Consider the following 22,655-nt stretch of genomic DNA (forward strand, 5'->3'; position numbering starts at 1 on the left):
ACTCAATGTGTATCTTGTTATACTTCTTATCAAGTATTCTGTAAATGGTGACATGAGCGTACCCCTATGAAATTGGGCGGCCATTAATGGTCCCGTCTCCCGTAGGCCAGGCTTGGCCGAGCACTACCTTGTCCTTTGTCCATTCCTAATGGATGTACAACTTGACATTGATGGGTTCAGTCATGTCGTCCACTGGACGAGGCACATTCACATCTTCTTCGTCAAGCGGGGTTGATCCGCTGCTGCTGCGACCCCTCAACTGTGGGCTAAAGGCAGTAGGAGTAGGGTTTTGTGGTACTCCTGACCCCTTGGACAGCAAAATTTACTAGACTCATGTTTCAACAGTCACCTCAATCCGTGCGCCTCAAACACTCTACCTCCTGTTCCACTCTACCACTCGAGTGGCTCCGGTGTGAGATTCTTCGGGGAATGCTAGTTTCTAAGGAACAATATCGGTTCCTCTGGTGCGACTAGGGTGCTCCTTGGTTCTGAGTGCTTGGGTGAGTACATCTTTCTCCCTATTAGAACTACAAGTCCCTTGCCTCACCTCCTCAGTTACCTGGGAGATCCCCTGGATGAGTTCGCTCATGGGTGGATTTGTGGAGCTAAAGCTCCCATCCTCGGCGTGGCGTACATTCCTTCCCATACAGTATATTATCGATCTTGACTCCTAATAGGCGGTCTCAACCTAAACGCCTTCCTCATCAAGGCGATCCATCTTTTCAAGTTCTGCTTCAAATTCTGGCATCTTTTTGGTGTAGCCACGAGAGCCGAGATGATGAGGATTCATCTCTTTCTGCGAGTTCTTCTTATTCTTCCTGCTCAGTTCTAAGTACTCCTCAGATAACCTGTATTCCTTGAAATCCTGTCAGAAGTCCTTCTGCTTGCTAAACTATCTACCATCAAAATTTGGCTCTTTATTTTGGAGAATAAAATGCTTGTACAATGTTCCCTTGAAATTCTTGAAGCATGTCCCCATGATTTCTTTTGCTTTTTCTTGACTACCTCGTTGTCATACTCCACTAGAAAAGTGAAATACTCTAGGATCTTGATATCCCATATGTAATCTTTCTCACTTTTAGGAACCCTCCATGGGTCATTATCTTTCCCAATCCACTTCATGTACCTAATTGGGATGAAATCCCTTACAAGTAACCCGAGGATAGTCTTGTATTTGGTCAAAGTTATAGGCGGTGAGAGTGGATCCCCGAATTCATCGAATTCAGTGATGTGCCAGTGTGCATTCCTACCAACAGGAAGCTTTGACATGCCTCGCTTGGATTTGGCCTTCCTGCTACCTGAACCCTCTGGCTCCTTGACCGGCGGAGGCTCCTGCTGGAGACACCAAGTAAACTATTACCCTCTCAATTGATTAGCGTGTGTGGCTACATAGTCACATGGTACCAAAGTTACCTGGCCATCTTGGTCATTTTGACCTAGCTCGAGCAGGCCAGATAGGGTCCATGGCTGCTCATTCTCACCGTCCTGATTGACACTGTCATCGTTTGTCGGATCATGCGGCTCTCCCATCCCAGCGATATCAGCCGCTTCTTGTTGCCGATCTGTTCTTCAGCGTTGGGGTAACAGGCAACGATGAGTCATGGCTATGACACGATTGTGGTTAGTTTTGGCTACGGACAACTACTAATAGCATATGTAAAAATAAAGAGAATAGAAACTTAGCATCAAACACAAACACCAAAATGATGCAGCAATTCCAAAATTGAGATGGAACCTAGTTGGGGAAGCTACACAGAAAACTAACTCATTGCAAGTGGTCACCCAGGTCACAAAAAGGTACAAAACCAGTTCCTATCCAGTCTTCTAATGACACCAACTAGGATATAATATCAACAAAACCATCATGAGATAACACACGTGCAGCAAATTAATACATGTAATGCAATTTGACACCTTCTATATTATACCAAGCAGCTTTGATTTAACTTCCATACCTGAATTCCAGTGCATGTTAACCGGGCAACAAATTTTAACAAACTAATACTTCCAATTCACACCACGATATAAAAACACGCACAATTCATTCCACCACAATCTACTCTTGTATGCAATTGAAGCACGTATGCAAGAAGGAAGGGGGGCAGAGCCTAGGTTGGCCTTGGCTAACCTAACGGGCATTTCATCAAACACATATATAGCAGGCAGTGAGCCACGCACTCACCGTGGGGATGGGGAAGTAGCTGTCCGCGTGCTTCTGAAGGCCTCGACGGTGGGAGTGCAGGCATGGAGGAGGAGGGACAAGGTCGGCATCGTGGACGAGGAGCGAGGGCATGGACGTCGTGGTGTTCCGGCATGGGCCGGTGGACGGCGTCGTGGGCGCTGGCATGGGACTAATGGGGACGCATTGAGGGGACGCACAGGTGTCGGTGTCGAAGAAGAGGAGTGTGGGGCTAGGAACGACGGTGCGGGGACGGTGGACGGGTGTGCGAGGGGCGGTGGTGCCTGTCGAAGCGAGGTGGTGCTCTCGTAGCGCTGGGGGAGGGGTTGGCGCGGGGTTGAAATGACTTTGAAAATTTTCACCCCGCACGTTGCTTTTATCCCAATGGCTCATCACTGCCGGTTGCAAGGTCTAAATCAATAGTGATGAGGTAACATCACTGTCGGGACATGCTTGGACCTAATAGTGATGGTGGTGCAATGGTTATAGGTTAAGTAGCATATCTTTTCTCTTTCTTTTGAAATCCTCCGACTGGCGCAACGGTTAAGACCGCACAATATAGCCCTCGAGATCCGTGTTCAAGTCCCAGGCAACCCAATTTTTTTGGTTTAATTTTATAAATTATTAAGAGCTCTAGAAGGTCAAAAAGAAAAAATAAAATAAGCCATGACACACCTCCTATACTAGCGCAACGGTTAAGAATCAGAACTCTGGTCCCCGAGGCTCGAGCTCGAACCCGAGGCCTGGCATAATTTTTTTAATTTTTTATAAATCACTGCCAGTTTTCAAAACAAAACGACAGTGATAACCAGCATCACTGTTGGTTTTATCTCATCACTGTTGATTTTTTGAAATCGATAATTATGTTTATATATATATATAATTCATTTTATATACTGAATAAATAGAAGCATGTGTATTCCTATGTTGAAATGGCTTAAATTTTTTTTGGCAAACATGTACACCCAAATTAAGATCCCACACAGGATCTTAGGTTTTTCTGATCAGTTTTTATTTATTTATTATATTTTTTGTGTGCTAAATGAGACAAAAGAGGATGACTTTCATCTTGGACCCAATAAATTTTTTCATCGACCTCCACAAAATTCTTATCCCTAGGGCACATGAGAGCATGTGTAAAAGTTTGGCACTATTCCAGATCTTTTCGTGGGTAAGCTCCGTTCAACCTATAATTAATCGGTGACGTCGCGCGGAAATTCAATTAAACCTCAGAAAGTAGCAAACCATCGTCAGAAAATTCCAAACTTGGTGTTTTCTTCACCCATGGCATGTGCAAGCCAAAGAAAAATTTTGAGACCAATACGACACCGGAATATATATGAACCACAAAAACCTTGATAACCTATATATATAGTCATGGTTTGATGAAAGGGCTCATGTACCTCTGTAAAGTATGTATACTCCACCTATGTTGAAATGGCTTGAAATTTTTTTGGCAAGCATGTATACCCAAATTAAGGCCCCACACAAAATCTTAGGTTTTTCTGTTTATTTTTTATTATTAGATTTTTCTCTGTGCTGAATGAGACAAAAGAGGGTGAATTACATCTTTGACCCACTAAATTTTTTCATTGACCTAAACAAAATTCTGATCACTAGGGCACATGAGACCCTATGTAAAAGTTTGCCACCATTCTGGATTTTTTCGTGGGTAGACTCAGTTCAATATATAATTAATTGGTGTCGTCACGCGGAAATTCAATTAAACCTAAGAAAGTAGCAAACCATCTTCGGAAAATCCTAAACTTGGTGTTTCCTTCATTTGTGGCACATGCAAGCTTGAGAATAATTTTGAGACCATTGCGACATCAGAATGTAGATTTCAAGTTGCCCAACAAATATTACACGAATTATATGCATGACAATAATTAAACACACAAGCCATATAAATTAAAATTAGAACTTAATTAAACTACAACCTTGCAAACCTGGCTAAATAAATATTAATTACTATCAGAATCACTGCCAGGATGAAAAAACTGAGTTCACACGTCTATAGCTGACCACTTACATTAGATACCGTGTTCTCGACGATGTCCGAGATAAAGAACCAGCTATATATATATATATATATATATATATATATATATATATATATGCAACAATAATATTAAACTAATTACATTTATTTGTTAGCATAAAAACAAAAGATATTAGAAAATGTTTCATACAATAGCTGAAACAGGAAATCGTGGAATGGCCATATTAGGAGCGAATGGCTCAACGCCAGGGTGAAAACCTGGTTCTTGTGGTGGGGGAGGTCCGTTGTTCATACCACCTGATTGATAAAATGCAAAAAAATATGAACATAAAATATATGCATAAAAAATTCTTCCAAGTAAAATGTGGCTACATAATTAAATATAGATCGAATGAAAGGAATAAGAATATATATAAATGTAGAATGTAAAGAAACATGAATGTAGATATAGATCAAATGAATATAGATAGAATATTGGAGAAGACAACATATCAATATCAATGAAAAATGCAGGAGCCATGACCAAATCACGTAGAGAGAGAGAGTGGATTTCTTGAGAAGTGAGAGTGAAACGTGAGAAATAAGACTGTGAGAGTTCGTGGGTGGGTGAGATCGATGTATGTGGCTGGCATTTTGTTTTATATAGGGGGGCATGGACATCCCTATCGATTTTCAGTTATAACCGACAGTGAAAGTGAATATCACTGTCGGTTTTAAATAGAACCGACAGTGAAGATGCATATATGTAAAGGATCGTGGGAAAGTTTCAACAACAATGATATATTTATTTAGATACAGTACATAAATACATTAAAAATAACAAAAATATTAGAAATAAATTACATATACGATAACAAAGACCTTACACTAAACTTACATATACAATAACAAAGACCTATTTGCGTACCGGTCAATATTACAATCAATGTGTATCAATACATTATAATTTAACCACCCCAGTAGCATTCTTATAGCACCAACTAGGGTCAAACAACAGCATCGAGGTGGTCTACGAGCTATACCGGTTGGGGATGACAAGGTGGCATCGATGAATCCATGCCTCTGCTGTACATGCCCTTTTTCTCGGTATAGTCCAGAGCACATTGGATTCAGCTCAGCACCGCACCAATGAACCAATGCCGCTCTAGGATAGGAAATTGCCTAGAGCACACCAAGTAGGCCGAGCACGGAGGATGCCATGTCTCTCTAGACATACGGTCCAGAGCGCACTACAGCGGATGGCTCTGTGAACCTCACGGCGTCTCCAATCTTCGACGTTGCTCTATCTTCGATAGCATTCTTCTAGTACCTCTTGTGTGCACTATTTTGGACTATGACACATAACGATATCTGTACATGGAGGACTTTCTTCAATAGAGAGGCCATGTATGTGGAAACTAGTAAGCAGAGAATGAACTAGAGAAATAAACAGCAAACAAATAGAATTGCAAAATAAACACAAGTACTAACCGTAGAGAGGCTCCCTAGCAGGGCGCCATTTTATAGGCTAGCTATCGTGGTAGGTGGGAGTAGTGCTCCTGCTATGATGATTTGCAGGAGCATTGCTGGCCCATAGAGGGAATATTCTTATCACTGTCGGTTTTGATAAAAAACCGGCAGTGATAGGGGTCATTAGTGCCGGTTTTTAGAACTGGCAGTGATTCCATGTATCACTATCGGTTTTTATGCAAAAACCAATAGTGATAGGTCTGGCAAAGTAGCTACTGTAGGCGCTCAGCTTTTATTTTTTAAAAAATTAGAGCCACTGACGCGGGCTCTGGATAAAAAAATAAAAAATTGTCCCACCTGGGTTTCGAACCGAGGGAGCGAAAAAGAGGGATTAGTGGCTTAACCGCTGCGTTAAAGGAGGATTTACGTTAGAAAACATTTTGTTATCATTTTTATAGTTTAAGTTGAGGTTCATTTAATTTTGTAAAAATATAAAAAAAAGTTTGTTGCACCTAGGAGTCAAACCAAGGGCGTGAGCTTCACAGTAGCTGGCTTTTACCGCTGCACTATGATAGGGAGTACGTCAAGGTAGGTTTTCTTTTTTTATCCTCTGAATATGAGTCAATTAATTCAAGGTCCAGATTATAGGGCCTTAACCATTGCGCTAGCATTAGGGATTACGTTAGTTTAGGTTATGTTTTTTCTTTTATCCATTTAGTGCATGTAAATACATATAATTTATTATAAAATAATACAAATATTTGTGTCTCGATTATTTAATTCCATGATAATTAATTAATGGTCTATAATTATCAAATTATAGTGCTTCTGAACATCATCTCAATATTTGATTACATAGTCAGTTATTTAATTATGAGAAACACACAAAATATAAATTAGATTACATAGTTCGTGAACAACGTCTGAATAATGATTACATAGTTAACAATAATCTAACCATCTTTAGGTGCATCAACAATGAGGGCCTCATTGTGATTAAGCCATACATAAGTAGGTTCGTTACCCTCTTGAAGGATAGGTAGGGGTACGTTCGCTCTAAATGGAGGCATTTCCTGATAGCCCCTGTAGTCTTCTTCGTCACTCACTCCATCAACACCGACAATCTTTCTTTTCCCTTCTAGTACTACTTTTAGCCTTCCTTTTATCTTGTTGTCCCTTGCATAAAAGACTTACATAATATCTCTTGCAAGGACAAAGGGGTCGTCTCTGTATGCGGTCTTAGTGAGATCAACGGTAGTGAACTCTTCGCTGTCAGTGTTGACTTCCTCGAGCCAGACCCACTGGTAGTGAAAAAGAGTTGCCTTCAATGGACCATAGGCTAGCTCTCATATCTCCTCTATGAAACCATAGTATGTTGTCTGCACGTTGTCATTTTTGTTGTGAGCATCAAAATGAACACCATAATTTTGGTATGTGCTCTTTCCGTCTTGCTTTTTTGTGTAAAATGTGAATCCATTGATCTCATACCCTTGGTACTTAAGATATGTACTCAAAGGTCCCTTGGCTAAGGCATCTAGTTGATTACCCAACTTTATTCCAAGCAAGCGGCGTCACAACCAATTGATAAATTCCTCCTTATGTTTTTTATCCAGCCAAGCCTATGACCTGCTTGGATACAAAGTTTGTAGTGACTGCCTATGCTCGTCAATGTATGGCATCACACCCTCGGCTTGCTAGAGAACAGTGAACTGTGCCTATCTGAAAGAAATATGATCATATACTATAATAGATTTCTCCTCGATCGTTCCTTTGCCACGTAGTCTTCCCTCATGACGAGATTCTAGAACTCCAACCCTTTTGATGTCCAGATAATATGTGCAGAACTCAATGACCACCTCCGTTGACCATCCTTCAACTATGTCCCCTTCTGGCCTGAATCTGTTCCTAACATACCTCCTTAAAACTTTCATCAATCTTTCGAAAGGGAACATCTGATGCAGGTACATTGGGACAAGGGCTCTAATTTGATCAACAAGATGAATGAGCAGATGCAATGAGATATCAAAGTAAGTCAGTGGAAAATGCATCTCAAGCCTAATGAGAGTTTTGGCCATGTCCCACTATAGCTGCTCTAGCATGGACACATCAATGACCTTTTTTGAGATCGTGTTGAAGAACGAGCACAACTTTATGATTGGGGCGCGGATCTTTGGGAGGAGGATACCACGCAGGGCAACAGGGAGCAGCTGAGTCAAAATGACATGAAAGTCATGGGCCTTCATAGGCCCATAGTTGAACTTGAGTTCTCTCATGTTCACTAGCCTCTTCGGGTTTGCACAGTAGCCCATCGAGACTTTGAGTTCATTGAAGAAAGAAATAAGAAATAAGCACACACTTTTCTTCCTTCTTCAATGTCCATGACGCAACCGAAAGTTCAAACTGGCCATTCTCTAGCTCCATGGGATGCAGCTCCTTCCTGATTCCCAAGTGTTACATGTCCAGGTGTGTGGCTAGTGAATCCTTCGATGTCCCCCTGGTGTCCATCAAGGTGTTAAGCGTGTTAGCGCACACGTTTTTAGTGATGTGCATGGGATCAAGACAGTGGCGTACACTCAAAAATGCCCAGTAAGGTAGTTTTTAGAAAACCTATTTTTTCTTCCAAACGCTCCCATCAGGCGCTGCTACTACATTGTCCCCCTTCCCAAGGACAACCTCTAGTTTGTTGAGTTCTCGAAGTATCGCAGGTCCGTCTCGATATTTTGGAGCTAAGCGTTTTCTTAATAGTACCGTTGAAATCTTTTATGTTCATACAGTAAGGGTGATCCTTAGGTAGGAACCTATGGTGTCCCATATAAACTATTTTTGAGTTATTTGATAGATTTACCATATTAGTGTCATCCAAGCACTCGACACATCCAGTATAGCCTTTTGTCTTCTCTTCGGACAACGAACCTCGACCTGGTAGGTCGGTGATTGTAGCGATAAGTACTCCCTTGATCGTGACATATTCCTTTTTGTACTCATCCCAAACATCCGGCACACCCTTTTCAAACAACTCCACTAGTTCATCGATCACTAGTTCTAGAAATACATTGATGTCATTCCCAGGTTGTCTTGGCCTTTGGATCAGTAGTGGCATCTGGATGTACGACTGCTTCATATAGACCCAAGGTGGAAGGTTGTATATACAGAGCGTCATTGGCTAGGTGCTATGATTGCTTCTAACCTGGTCGAAAGGATTCATCCCATCTGTGCTCAAAGCAAACCAAAGGTGCCTTACCTCTCCACCGATGTCCTTATAGAACATAGTATTGACAGTCCTCCAGTCATGCCCATCGGTGAGGTGCCTCATCATTGTATCTTTCTTATGCTCTTCACCATGCCAGCACAATAGCTTAGCTGACTTTGCACATACAAATAGCCTATGCACCCAGGAGCTATAGCAAAATACCAAACAACCTTTACAGGACCTCCTTTGGTCTTGGTACCGGCCCTTCCTTGTACTCTGGAGCTTCACACTTGGTGCACGTGTCTAAGTCTTTGTATTTTTCTCCATGGTACAATATGCAATCATTGGAACACGCGTGGATTTTTTCAACCTCGAGGCTGATGGGGCAGATCATTTGCTTGGCCAAGTATGTCTTTTCTAACAACTAGTTTTTTCTAGGAGCATTTTCCTTATTATACCTAACAACTGATCGAAGCCTTTATTGCTCAATCCGTTTGTCGATTTGAACTCTAACAACATGATGTCGGCTTCTAGTTTGCTCATTGGACAATTCTTATACAATGGTGTTTTGCCATCTTGTCTCATTTTCTCTAGCTTTCTCATCTGTCTTTCACTAAGACATCCGGTCTCTACATCCTCGGTGTTCCTAAACACATTATTAACTGTGGCCATAGGTTCTGTGTTGACACCGGGTTCCTCGTCAGCATCGTGGATGGCTACGTTAGGCATGTCCCTATCATCATCGTTTTCCTGCGGAACATTTACACCAACCTCGCCATGCATAGTCCATATTGTATAGTTTGGCATGACCCCCTGGTAATCAAGTGTGATTGTATAGACTCAATTTGATAAAAGTTCCTTTGATTCTTGCAATCTTTTCATGGGTAGAAGACAGGGTTCCCATTCCCAGCATGGGCTTTGGCATCGGTGATAAACTGGCTGACGCCATGCATGTACCGCTTGTCCGTTCAGGATAGATGCATCCACTCTTGATCCATCTCTACACAAAAAATATTGAGATAGTAATTACAAAGAATTAATAAGAAATCGAGCTTCATGAACAACAATTATAGCTCGAAAGTACCATTTTTTGAAAACATTATTGTACACTAATTATTGGAAAATTGAAATTGGTAGCCCCAGCCCTGTAAAATAAAAATCGTAGTAAAAAACAATTATTGCACAAGAATGAAGAACAACTATTCTACTCCATGCCACATAAAAATTGAGACACTTATTTTAAAAAGACTAAAATTGGAGAAATGATCATGAACAATAATGTAGCTCCAAACAATGCCCATATAAATTGAAAAACGCAGCCCCATAAAAAATATTGCACAATAATGAAGAATAATTATTCTACTCCATGCCACATAAAAATGGAGACACTAATTTTTTTTAAAAAAAGTCTAAAATTGAAGATATGATCATGAACAACAATGTAGCTCCAAACAATGCGTTGTTATGTGACACATAGATTAATTTTCTCAACAAATTGTAATAGAATCTACTCTACTTCTAATAACTAATTATAGCATCACATACTAACAATGATGATCTTGACCACCATGGAATAATTAGCTAGGAATTTAAATGTGTTCATAGATACCAACCTTTTGGATGATGGATTCACCACAATTTGAGTCTTGCACAAATGTCCAATTGGAAAAGTTCTCTCTAGAATGGAGAAAGAACTAGAATGAGAATCAATCAATGTAGCCATCAAAATGAAACTAATTAAACAACAAAATCAAAGAAGTGGATGTTTGTTACTAACCTTAAAGCAAAAAGATCAAGCCATTCTTTAAAATCCAAGCGATAGCTTCATGCTAAAGAGCAGCCGCAACAATGGAGGGAAGGGCCTAAACACACGCCTCTGTTCTTGGGATGGAAGAGAGGAGGAAGGAGAGGACGGCTGTAGCCTTTTTGTGTTGTAGGCTTATCACCATCGGATCTTGGCTAGAACCGATAGTGATAGAGCCCAATCACTGTCAGCTCTTGGCTTGAAATGGCAGTGATATGTGGACATCAAGCCACTGCCGATTAGAGACACAAACCGGCAGTGATAGTTGTCATCACTGTCGGTTCGGTCACATCCTAAATCAATTTCTGATTTTCAGAGCCAAGAACCAGCAGTGAAGGGTCAACACTGTCGGTTCTCCTAATTCCGGAAGTTATGAGGTCGGTAGTGAAGTGCTATTCTATAGTAGTGCCAATTCAAGAATATGTCCATTCCTACTCATGGTGAGTTGCTCGAAGTCGTGGAACACAGTTAATGTAGGAAGATGTATGCAGTGCCGTCCCAGAGGAGTTTCAAGTTTAGGCATTGAGTCCACATGCACCATCGTACCATATGTCCAAAAACTAATGATACAATCTCTCATCTTCGTGCTCTGTCCAAAAATGAATGTTTGTGAGCAGGTGAGTCACTGCTAACTAGCACGGGTGTACTATCTTTGATTCTTCACTACGTTCGTATATCATCAGATCGACTGGGTATGAGGAGCTTGGTTGATTTTCTAGAATGAAAAATATACTAATAGATTTATTTCAGTTCTTTTATTAGTTCTGCATGTGACTATTCACCGTATGATAGAAGATGCTAGCAGGTACTACACTAATAGGGCAAAACTAAACATTCACCTAATATTAAATGTAGTTATCTGATTTCATCCCTGTACTACTAGATCTTGACATATGTTGCAATCTGATTTTTTTTAGAAAAATTAAATAGAAATGTTTGGTTTCAATTGGTAGTAGTCCAACGTGCTGATAAACCTCACTTTTGGCTAAACGCTGATGGCACTTACCAAGAGGAAGGCCAAAAAACTTTTAAAGGAAATATCTGGGATAAGGTAACCCTAGGGTTCTTCTTGTGTAGATGGTGTTGTAATTTTTAGGATGGCAACTAACCAACTTTGAATTTGTCTGCATGTCTCACCAACCTATAGTGAAGCTTCTTAGTCCTTTTCGGACATTGTCAACACCCAACCAAAACAACTCATCAATCTGGCTGTGATGCTGTTAACATGGTAAATCAGGCCATCCCTGACTACCTGGAACAAAGAACAACCTAGAACCTTTTTTGTTGCATCCGGGGCAAGCACCATACTCAAGCAGGTATGTATGCTTATGGACAAGCATATTCATAGATAAATAAAACCAATCATGCTTGTGGCTTTTGGTTTCTTCCTATGGCCTGCCAATTTTATTATGACAAATGCATGGGGTTGTCTGAAATATCAGTTCTTATTTTTGGGGTATGTTGTGTGCAAACCATTCTTCCATGGACACTTCCTCATAAGCAATGCTTATTTGTCAAGATCAATATTTGTAGGATTAAGTTCCATTGGTAGGTGTGTTTCTCATCATTTTAGTCTTAGGTCATTTATTTTAGAATACTTTAATGGGTATCCTACATAAAATATTAAGTACGTGGTTGTTGAGATTTATTAAAGATTTTCATAAATACATAATACACTCTCATAGCTATTTAAGGTTTGGGACTTTTGCAATGTATAAGTTGTCTGTCTAAACTTGCAGATCTAATTTTCTATTTAAACTTCAGAGGATATTTAGGGTACCTTAATCTTCGAACCAGAAAATAATCTTATAATTAAAGTTTTAGCTTTACTACATAGTATTTATATTTGAGACCCTATAATGAAAGCTCTTAATTAATCATGAACAATTTATTCACTTAACTGTGAAAAGCTCTCTGTCCTCTTTTGTACATTCCTGAATATGTAAATCAATTCTAACCTATTGGTGTTTTTTTGTTGCCTAGACCTCCTGATTCATAATGTTGCCAAACATATATATTTATTGTATCTTGAGCTAAGCACTTCTCTTTCTTATTAATTATGTGTCCTACAAGGGATCTATTGACAAATGTATTCTTTTTAGTTAGTGGCATGGTAGTGCTTGGAAAATTACACTTGATTTGTGTAGCACCCGATTTTAAGAACAAAACCAGATACACACCATATGTGAGCCCAGGAAGTCAAATCTCACATATAGCTACAAATAAGGGTAATATCAATAGATAACGCTCAATATATAATGTACTTAGTATAAAGGATATAACCTTAGACAACAAACAACAGAAAGACAACTCCGATCTTCGGGCGAAGACTCCAATTCCACAGGGATAACTGACTAGTTGACCACAAGTCTAATTCCTCCAAACTCTAGCAATCTGGTACCCATCCGGGATTTTTATCCAAATAATTAAAAAAATAAAGAAAGCGTAAGCACATGTCATACTTAACAAATATAACATGGGGTTCATGAGGCTCAAAAGGCTGACACTTGTTTATCTGCGATTAGCTTTTAATTGTCACAATTTTAGCAAAGGAGTAGCAACAAGTTTATCACAAGCCCATATAAACACATGATCAGGTAAACATGAATAATGAATAGCATAAACAATTAATCATTAGTGAGCATCTTCATCATCCATATCATTAGTGTTCATCATCTATTCCGTATGGATTCCAAGGTCGCTCGTGACCGTGAGCACGGCTGATATATCAGTTTTACACTCTATAGAGGTTGTACACTTTTACTGTGAGTCGTGATTTACCTTTTCGCCCGAGGTCATGAGCCTCTTGACCCACTACCAAGGAAGGTTGGCAGGGTTCACTATGAAGCCTTTTAAAAGTTCGTCTAACAAGTTAGAGCCATTAGATTCACTTGGAAAATAGATATAGAGCCCCCCTTTCCGATGGCACTATGATGTGCAACCTAAACTCAAGGAGATAGAGGCCGCACTATACCCGATTCGTCAAGCCATTCTTACGCCAATAAAGGTAACCACTAACAAGCTAGAAAAGATTCTTATACTGAGCTAAAGCCAGAGCCATGTAGCCCTCACAGCTGTACTGTAAGTCTCAGATGATCAGTTACAGATAAGTCCTTAGAGAGAGGAATCTAGAGCACCATAAAAATAGCCCAATGCTCTAGCCCCCTTATTCCATGTTGCTAAAAAATATCTTTTAGTGTTTATTGCATATACCATTAGTCAAGTTACAAGATCATGGTTGTAGCTGAGCACTAGCATCATACTACCCAATGCAATAACCCAAAGGTATCAAGGTACAAGGTAACAAAGTACTAGGAAATCCTTAGTGGCAGTCAAGGTAGACACATGCAATATGAATTAAATGATTAAAGGTGAATAGGACAACAAGGAAGATCCCATGCTATACTTGCCTTAAACTTAGATCCTTCTTTGAGTCCAAAACTTCAAAGATCTGCTTCTTGATTCACCGCGTAAATCTCACCGACTGGACATGATCATAAAGCACCACACAAGCATCCATGCAATCATACATGAAGCAAACAATAGATCTAAATTAGAACAATACACCAAACATAAAATCAAGCAGAAAAGTTCACAAAACGAACCTACGTCTCACTACGAACACACAGACGTGAAAAGCACGCTAATCGAAGCTTCGGTGAAAAAGATACATCTACCGATAAATCTGCTTTATATGCAGAAAACAAAACTATAAGCTTCATTTATTTTAACTATATAAAATCTTATATAAATTGAATTAAATCAAATTTAGATTTGAATTATAAAACTAAAGTAAAACAAATCATATTTTATCTATAAAATCTAGTTGCATAATTATTATTCAAGATATGATTTAAACCATGAAATTTCAGTATTAGTGACATGATAAACATTGTTACTAACGCATAGATCTTGTCGTAATAAATCTAGCGTAACTTGAATGGGCTAAAACAGAGTTAAAACGTAGAAGATATGAATTAAACAAGATTTCCTTTAATAAAATAATAGATTAAATCTAACATTGAATTTTAAAAGTTGAAAACATACTTAACAGTAGTATGAACATGTAGATTATGAAATTACGAACCTAACGTAATTTGAACGGGTCAAATCGGAGTTAAAACGGAGAAGTTATGGCCTAAAGAAAATAGTGGCAAAACTGTAAATAGGTGAAAACGTATTTTTGAAGTCAACCGAACAAAACACGCTTTTAAAAGAACAAGGCGTAATCAGTTATATACGCAATGGACCGCGGTTTCTATTTTAAAGAAACTGAGGGCCTCTTTAGTAAGATGGCCACGCGAAGGGGTATGGGATGATCTGGACCACTGGATCGGAGATGGACGGCTATGATTGGATCGGCGGGTGAAAGGCGATGGCGGCCGGTCGGAACAGGGAAAATCACGGCGGCGCGCCATGGCCAGCGACGGAGCTCAGCGGCGAAACTGAAAAACGACCCTAGGGCCATGGTTTTCGACGGAGATGACACGGAAGGAGAGAGGAGGTTGAGGCGAGCTCACCTAGAGGGTTCCCGACGGCAGAGAAAGCACGTAGGCGACTCGGCGGCATCAAGCTCCATCGGTGGGATCCGAGCGACAGCGCTAAGTTGGCTCGGGGCGATGCGGTGGGCTGCAATCGGGTTAGGCGAGGGCGGAATGAGCATAGGCTCAGTATTTAAGAGGCCGGAGGACGTGGGGTGCACGCAACTAGAAGAGGCAGGGCGGCGTGGATGGGACGGACACTCGGCAGCTGGAGTCCAGCTCGGGGACGACTGGAGGAAAGGGACGACCCCGACATATGGGCCCAGCACGTCAGTTGCAGAGGAGGGGCGGGACTGCAACGCGAGAGGGAGGCGGGTGCACGGCAGCTTCAGAGCTGGGCCAAAGGACGTAATGGGCCGCAGTCGTAGCGGGGAAGAGAGCGGATGGGCCGCTGGCCTTGCTGGCTGCGCATGAAGGGAAGGGAAGAGCGAAATGGGTCGGGGCTGAAACAACGGTCCATGTGGAGGGAAGTGAGGGAAGGGAGAGGGCAGGCCAGGGCAGGCCGACCGCTGGGCTGCGCAGGGAGCAAGAGAAGCAGGCCTTCGGCCTAATAAGAGAAAGTGAGAATTTTTAATTCCTTTGCGATTTCTTTTCCTATTTCAAAACCTCATTCAAATATAATCCAAATCAAGTTTGAATAGGGTTTCAAATACACTTTTCAAACAAAAATGAGAAAATTTTGTTAAGTTTTTCAAAAATAAATTTTATACCCTTTTAAATTCTTTTATCTTCAAATTTTATTTTCTTTCCTTTCTTTTATTTCTAAGCCATTTTTTATTTCATTTGCAAAAGCAATTTCAACCATTTTAAATTTTCAATCAAAACCACTCAACCAAATAAACCAAATGCAAGGGCATGTATGCTAAAACATGTTGCTACCTTATGATAAATTTTAATTTAATGAAAAATTTTATTTTCCTATATCTCATGAGCACAAAAATTCACAAATAAATCATATTAATCCTGTTTTCAAAAGAGACAAATTTTAGGGTGTTATAATTTATGGCAACTTATTCAATCAAAATATTACATTTCATTTTATGCTACTTCTAAGACCAAAATTAAGTGAATCTATTTTACTGCCTGAAGATAGTACTAAACTTCTCCTATAGCACGTTGACCTGCGCGGGCTGGAATGATATGGACTGTATGCTTGCATGGTTTTGTTATGGTTCCTATAGGAGTGTCAGGTGCATAATAGTGGATATGGTTTTCAGCCCTCACCGTGCATTTTTCTTACGAGTGGTTGATATGAACTAAACTTCAATAAATCATTTTTCCTGTTTCTATGTGGCAGGATGAGATGGAGACCTTCACCACCCTCAAGTGTCAACAAGACGAAGGACGTTAACACATCATAGTATAGTTTCTAATATATATTATAGTTCACTAGCCTACGCATTTGCGCGGGGGTTCCAGACCATATATATTGCACTTATCTCGTTTGGTTGTTTCCATGTATTTAAAGATGCGGGCTACTATTTGTGAAAGTTTTTATATATATTGTACATTTCTTAACGTTGTTGTTTTCATGTATTTAAAGATGTGGGCTACTTGAATCTGTGAAAGTTGATCTCACATATTTTCCTTTCATAGTTATCAGGGCATTATTTGTTCTGGTTGCAACGCAGGGAAAAGTCTATACAGTAGAGTTGGTGAGCCTGCGACGCCGCGCCCTCCGTGACTGTTAATTTCATGAATTTTGCTTTTTTGAATTAAATGTCACTTTAACGTTGGTATTTAATTTCACAACATCGTTATCTTATCGTGTGATCATGTGATTTTATAATACAAAAGTTTAGTTGTCCCGTAGCAACGCATGGGTACCAACCTAGGCCCCGTTCGGCTTACTCCATATTCAGCTTGTTCGGCTTTCAGCTGGAACAGTATTTTTCTCTCACAACAATTCAGCCAGAATCGTATTTTTCATCCAGTTTCAGCCAAGATTCAGCAAACCAAACAAAGCCTAGTCTATTACAATTTACAAACTAGAACGCCACTCGTGTCTCTCTGGAAAATGATTTTCCTTCCCCACCTGAGTCATTAACACCTGGCAGAGCGCCACAACGTACCGCGTCCTGTGAGCCGTGCCGTACCCAACGTAAATGTTGGTGCGTGGTGGCCTGGCAATTTCGTCAGGTGTTATCTCTATACCTAAAAAGACTCTAAAGTCATGATATCCAACCTTGATCCCCTCATGTGTCCGCGTCCGATACATATTATACTGTACTTGGAGCTCACACGTCCGTGTCCTACCCGGTTATAATATGAATGCTAGATCCACGTGTCCGTGTCCGATACGAAGTCCTACGAACTCACACATCCACATGAGATTACTTAGATTCAATTTAAAAAATTGTGACCCAGTGCAACGCACAAGCATATATCTGCTATAAAAAACGACTTTGGAATTCCGGCTCTCCGATCCACAGGTGCCCCCGGCCGTTGGATGGATTATTGGATGAGTTCCTTTCAATTGCTTTTATCGGACAAGAAACAAAAACGCTCTATACAGTAGCATATATATGGTACATCACCGAGCCAACGCGACGCAATCGAAACACAATAAATTCTATCCCTATGGAACTCGCTTAGCTGCTGCGATCGAGTTGACAGTCATGGTTAGTGTCGACTTGTCCAAAATCACGCCATGTCATATGTCTAGCTAGGGTTTCATATGCGTGCGGTGTGGTTGCTAACACTGTATGGCCCTGTTTGGTTCCTGTAGTTCCTCCTAAAATTTCTATCACATCAAATATTTGGACACATACATGAATGATTAAATATAGACTAATTACGAAACTAATTGCACAACTTGCGACTAATTTACGAGACGAATCTTTTAAACCTAATTAGTCCATAATTTGACAATGTGGTGTTACAGTAAACATGTGCTAATGATAGATTAATTAGGCTTAAAAAAATCGTCTCGCAAATTAGCTTCTATCTATGTAATTGATTTTATAATTAAATTATATTTAATACTCCTTATTAATATCTAAACATTCGATGTGACATGAATTTTATGAGCGACTAAAGAACCAAACGCTCCCTGTATATGTCTAGTGTCGACTTTTGCGCGCTGTTGCAGCTGGTTAGGGAGTTCCGTTCGAGTTAACACTCGCGCACGGAACCACACCACTCTAGCCAGCCTGCGTGCTCTAGTTGTAATTTTGAAACTTTTTTTCGGCAAATCGGCACGTTCGTGAAAAAAAATGCTTGAAAACTGATCACCCAGATCTACTACGTTCTCTCACCATCATATATATATATACATTTCATACTATATATTTTGTTATTATATTTTTTATAGAGAGAAAAGAGAGTTAGATTAGAAACTTAACGTGGCACAACGGCGTCCCCAGTCCCCCCACCCACACACAGCGAAGGCTCAACGACTCAAGGCACGCGCGCGTGAACGAGAAGCCGTCGTCTGTGCATGCATCATCAGGTTGTCAAGATCCCCGCGCGCGTTACTTTGGTACGCTGGCTCTCTCCGTCACGTACGCTCACGCAGTTACTAACCGGGCCCGGACAAAAATGAAGGAGGTCTCCGTCGTGCTCTCCGGCACATAATAAGCGCCGGCAGCGGCAGGTGGCGTTTCATCATGCCCCCATGACGTGTGACGAAGTCACAGCCCTGCATGCGCGCACAGTGTGCCCGGCGGCAACCAGCTCGAGTACAACGAATATATTTGCATGTGAGATCTCGCAGGCATGCAGGAATGTCCTCCCTCGCTCCATCACATGCCCCTGGATCAAGCTGGCCAGGGAGAGGCTGCGAACAACAGGAGAACCACGTCGTGCAATGGAATGGATGACAATGGTCACGGCTTCATGGGCATGAATCGATGTCACGTCCATCTCCCCAACTTTTATGAGCAAGCGAGCTGCAAATAATCCTCTATATCACAAATGTTTATCTGCATTGCAAAAGCATAGCAAATTGACCCATGAAAAATTTTAATTACTATGTACACAAGATCAACAGAATAATACTGTAGAACAGACGGATCAAATGACATATATAAAACTTTATGCCATTTCCATAATTTTACTATTAATTCTCACAAAATTGCTAGGTAAAATAGATAGATCACGCAATATAAAAAGGATAGAAGGTTATATATGTCTATATTAATTCGGTGGACCCTAATAATAACCATCATTGACAATAACTATCATATATATATATACACACACACTGCCTTCGTCACAAAATAAATCAACTTTTAGAATTATCATATATAAGTTGAAAGGATCAAGATGCTTAAGAGGGGGTGACTTGAGCTAATTCTAAATTTCTTTGCAATAATTAAGTCCTATGGTTAGCCCAATTAACCCCTTGTGCCTGGAAAGTGTTTCTATTGATCTACCGCATAAAGTTTAGCAACCTATGTTCCAATCCTACTCTAGAAATGGCAATTCTATAAATGTAAATGACAAGAATTGAATTAATCAAAGTAAAGAGAGAAGGAGGAACGCGGCGATGTTTTGCCGAGGTATCGGAGAGTCGCCACTCCCCACTAGTCCTCGTTGGAGCACCCGCGCAAGAGTGTAGCTCCCCCTTGATCCACGCAAGGATCAAGTGCTCTCTACGGGTTGATTCTTCGACACTCCGTCGCGGTGAATCACGCACAACAGCTCACAACTCGAGTTGGGTCATCCACAAGCTCCGCCGGATGATCACCAAGCTCCCAATCACCACCAAGCCATCTAGGTGATGGCGATCACCAAGAGTAACAAGCACGAACTCTCACTTAACCATGACAAGCCTAATGAGAAGGGTGGATGCACACTTTGCTACTCTTGCTTTCACTAATGAGGTCTCACTCTTGGATTCTCAAATCTCAATCACCTCACTAGGACCTTGCTCTTCTTGGCACTCTCAAAGGTGTTTCTCAGCTGTTGGAATAAGCAAAAGTACCCCCTCACACGAATAGAGGAAGTATTTATACACCTGTGTTCAAAACGAACCTTTATGTGCCTCTGCGGGTTGACCGGACGCTCCGGTTAGTTCTCCCCGACTTCCAGTGTTTAAGTTGTGATCAGACGTTGGACAACGTCCGATCAGCACTGACCGGATGCGTCTCCAGTCACGATTTTCCCTCTCTGGAACCTTACTGGAGTTGACCGGATGCAGGCACCCAGCGTTCGGTCACTCACCTCTCAGCGTCCGGTCGCACCAGATGAAATCACCTTGATCAAATGAACTGGCCGGACTTTGCGCCAACGTCCGGTCACACCGGAACCAGCGTCCAGTCGGTATTTGACCCTCCATTCACTTCCAACTCTCAATCATACGTGAATGAAGTTTGCTCCAATAGATCTAAGGGCTTTTTAGGAGCTACCTAGTGCTAGATTTAGCAAATGTGCACTGTCGATGAAATATGGTTGGCAGTCTACCTAGGAGTATGCCCAAGGTAGTAGATTGTCGGTAGACGGTGCGTGTAATCAGGAACCAGATGGTTACAGAGGCACAAGACACAAGATTTATACAGGTTCGGCCGCCGTGTTGGCGTAATACCTACGTCCTGTGTCTCATTATTCTGTATTGATTGAGGTGTAGATGGATTGTCCTCCCTGAGGGGGACCCCTGCCTCTCCTTATATAGTCTGGAGGAGGAGGGTTACAAGTAAAGTATCATATTTGGTACTATTACAATATCTAGTACAACTTGTAATCTTGCCGTGTACGCCTTGATCTCACGGGCCGGGCCACCTCGGATGGTGCGGCCCATGTACCATCTTGTGGTACCCGGGGGTATATCCCCCACAGCTAGTCCCCGAGTGCCATGTATTCTGATGCGACATGCCATTTTAACCTTCTCCGAACAGTGAGGCTTGAGTTCTTGACATCTCCGACCACCATTGTCGCCGGAGAAATAGGTTGTCCGAAGAATGTATGGTGCTCTTAAGAAGAAAGAAAAAGATTTCCGTCCTGGGAAGTGTGTCCACTTGTATTTCTGAAAAGAAATGTAAGTGCGTCTTGAAGCGTAGCGTCTTTGATCATTAGAGGCGTAGGGGTCAAAAACAAACACATTCACCGCAAGGTGAAGTGTGCCCACTTAGTCCCCGAGCCTGGTAGTAGGTGACGTAGGCACGTGGTGCCAGGGTCTAAAAAGAATTCCCAGTTAAGTTGAGAATCCAATCGTCGTACAGGCAATACGAGATGCACCGACAAGTGCATCGTACCGATGTAGTCCTCGAGCTTGCTGGAAGGCGAGGTATGAGCCTTGTAGCAAGGTCTAAGTGAGAAAAAATATCCCAACTGTATGCGAGTTGCCAGTCACATGTAGTCGAGACGCAAAGTCCTCGAGCCGTGGTCGAAGAGTGGTCGAGGTAGTCCCCGAGCACAGGTCAAGGAGCGAGCGACGAAGTCCCTGAGCCATGGTCGGAGAGTGATCGAGGCAGTCCCTGAGCACAGGTCGAGGAGCGAGTGACGAAGTCCTCGAGCTGTGGTCGAAGAGTGATCGAGACAGTCCCCGAGCGTAGGTCGAGAAGCGAGCAACGAAGTCCCCGAGCATAGCTCGAAATTCCTGCAATATAAATATGTAGAATGGTAGTACATGATGTATAAAATAATAAATTATGGAGAAAAAATCAGCGGTGAAGAAATAGCGTATGACGCTCAGCAGTCATTTGCAAATAACCAAGACGTGCTTCATTAAGTCATGCTTTCGTCTTATCGACATAGCAAGAATGTACGGTTGCCGGTGGTTCATTAAAGATGTCATTAACCACTGTCGACGAAATATGGTCGGTAGTCTACCTAGGGGTATGCCCAAGGTAGTAGATTGTCGGCAGACAGATGCGCAAGCCACAAACAAGATGGTGACGCAAGACAGACACGAAGTTTTATCTAGGTTCGGCCGCCAAGAAGGCGTAATACATACGTCCTGCGTCTGATTGTATTGCTGTATGTCAATGAGAGATGTTTTTTAGAGGGGTCCCCTACCCGTCTTATATAGTCTGGGGAACAGGGTTACAGATCTGGAAACTAATCCTAGCCAGTTACAATTACCATAGGTGGCCGGATAAGGATTCCTATTCTAACCGACCAGGATCTTGCTTGATCGCCAAATCTGTCTTGACTCCTTGCGTGGGACTCCGAACAGGTTGGCTGGGCCGCGCGTCGTCTTTTAGTGGACTGGACCCTCTGTTCTAGGCCGGCCCAAGCCTAGCCGTAAGGGTATAGAGGTTAATACCCCCACAGCTAGTCCCCGAGCACCATGTATTATGCTGCGACACGCCGTTTGATCTCCTCGGACTAATGCAATCCGTCTTCATGTCATTTTCAACTGATTGAAACATTGATCAATCAAATGCGCCAGCATTCTGATCAGTACAGAGAGCAGTAGACCACGATTATAGCCAAAGATTCCAGTTGTCCGAAGGATGCATGGTGCTCTTAAAGAAAAAAGAAAAAGATTTCTTTCCTGATCAAGTGTGCCCACTTGTATTTCTGAAAAGAAATGTAAGTGACCCTTG

Source organism: Miscanthus floridulus, chromosome 5 (assembly GCF_019320115.1).
Source record: "Miscanthus floridulus cultivar M001 chromosome 5, ASM1932011v1, whole genome shotgun sequence".
Classification (NCBI taxonomy): domain Eukaryota; kingdom Viridiplantae; phylum Streptophyta; class Magnoliopsida; order Poales; family Poaceae; genus Miscanthus; species Miscanthus floridulus.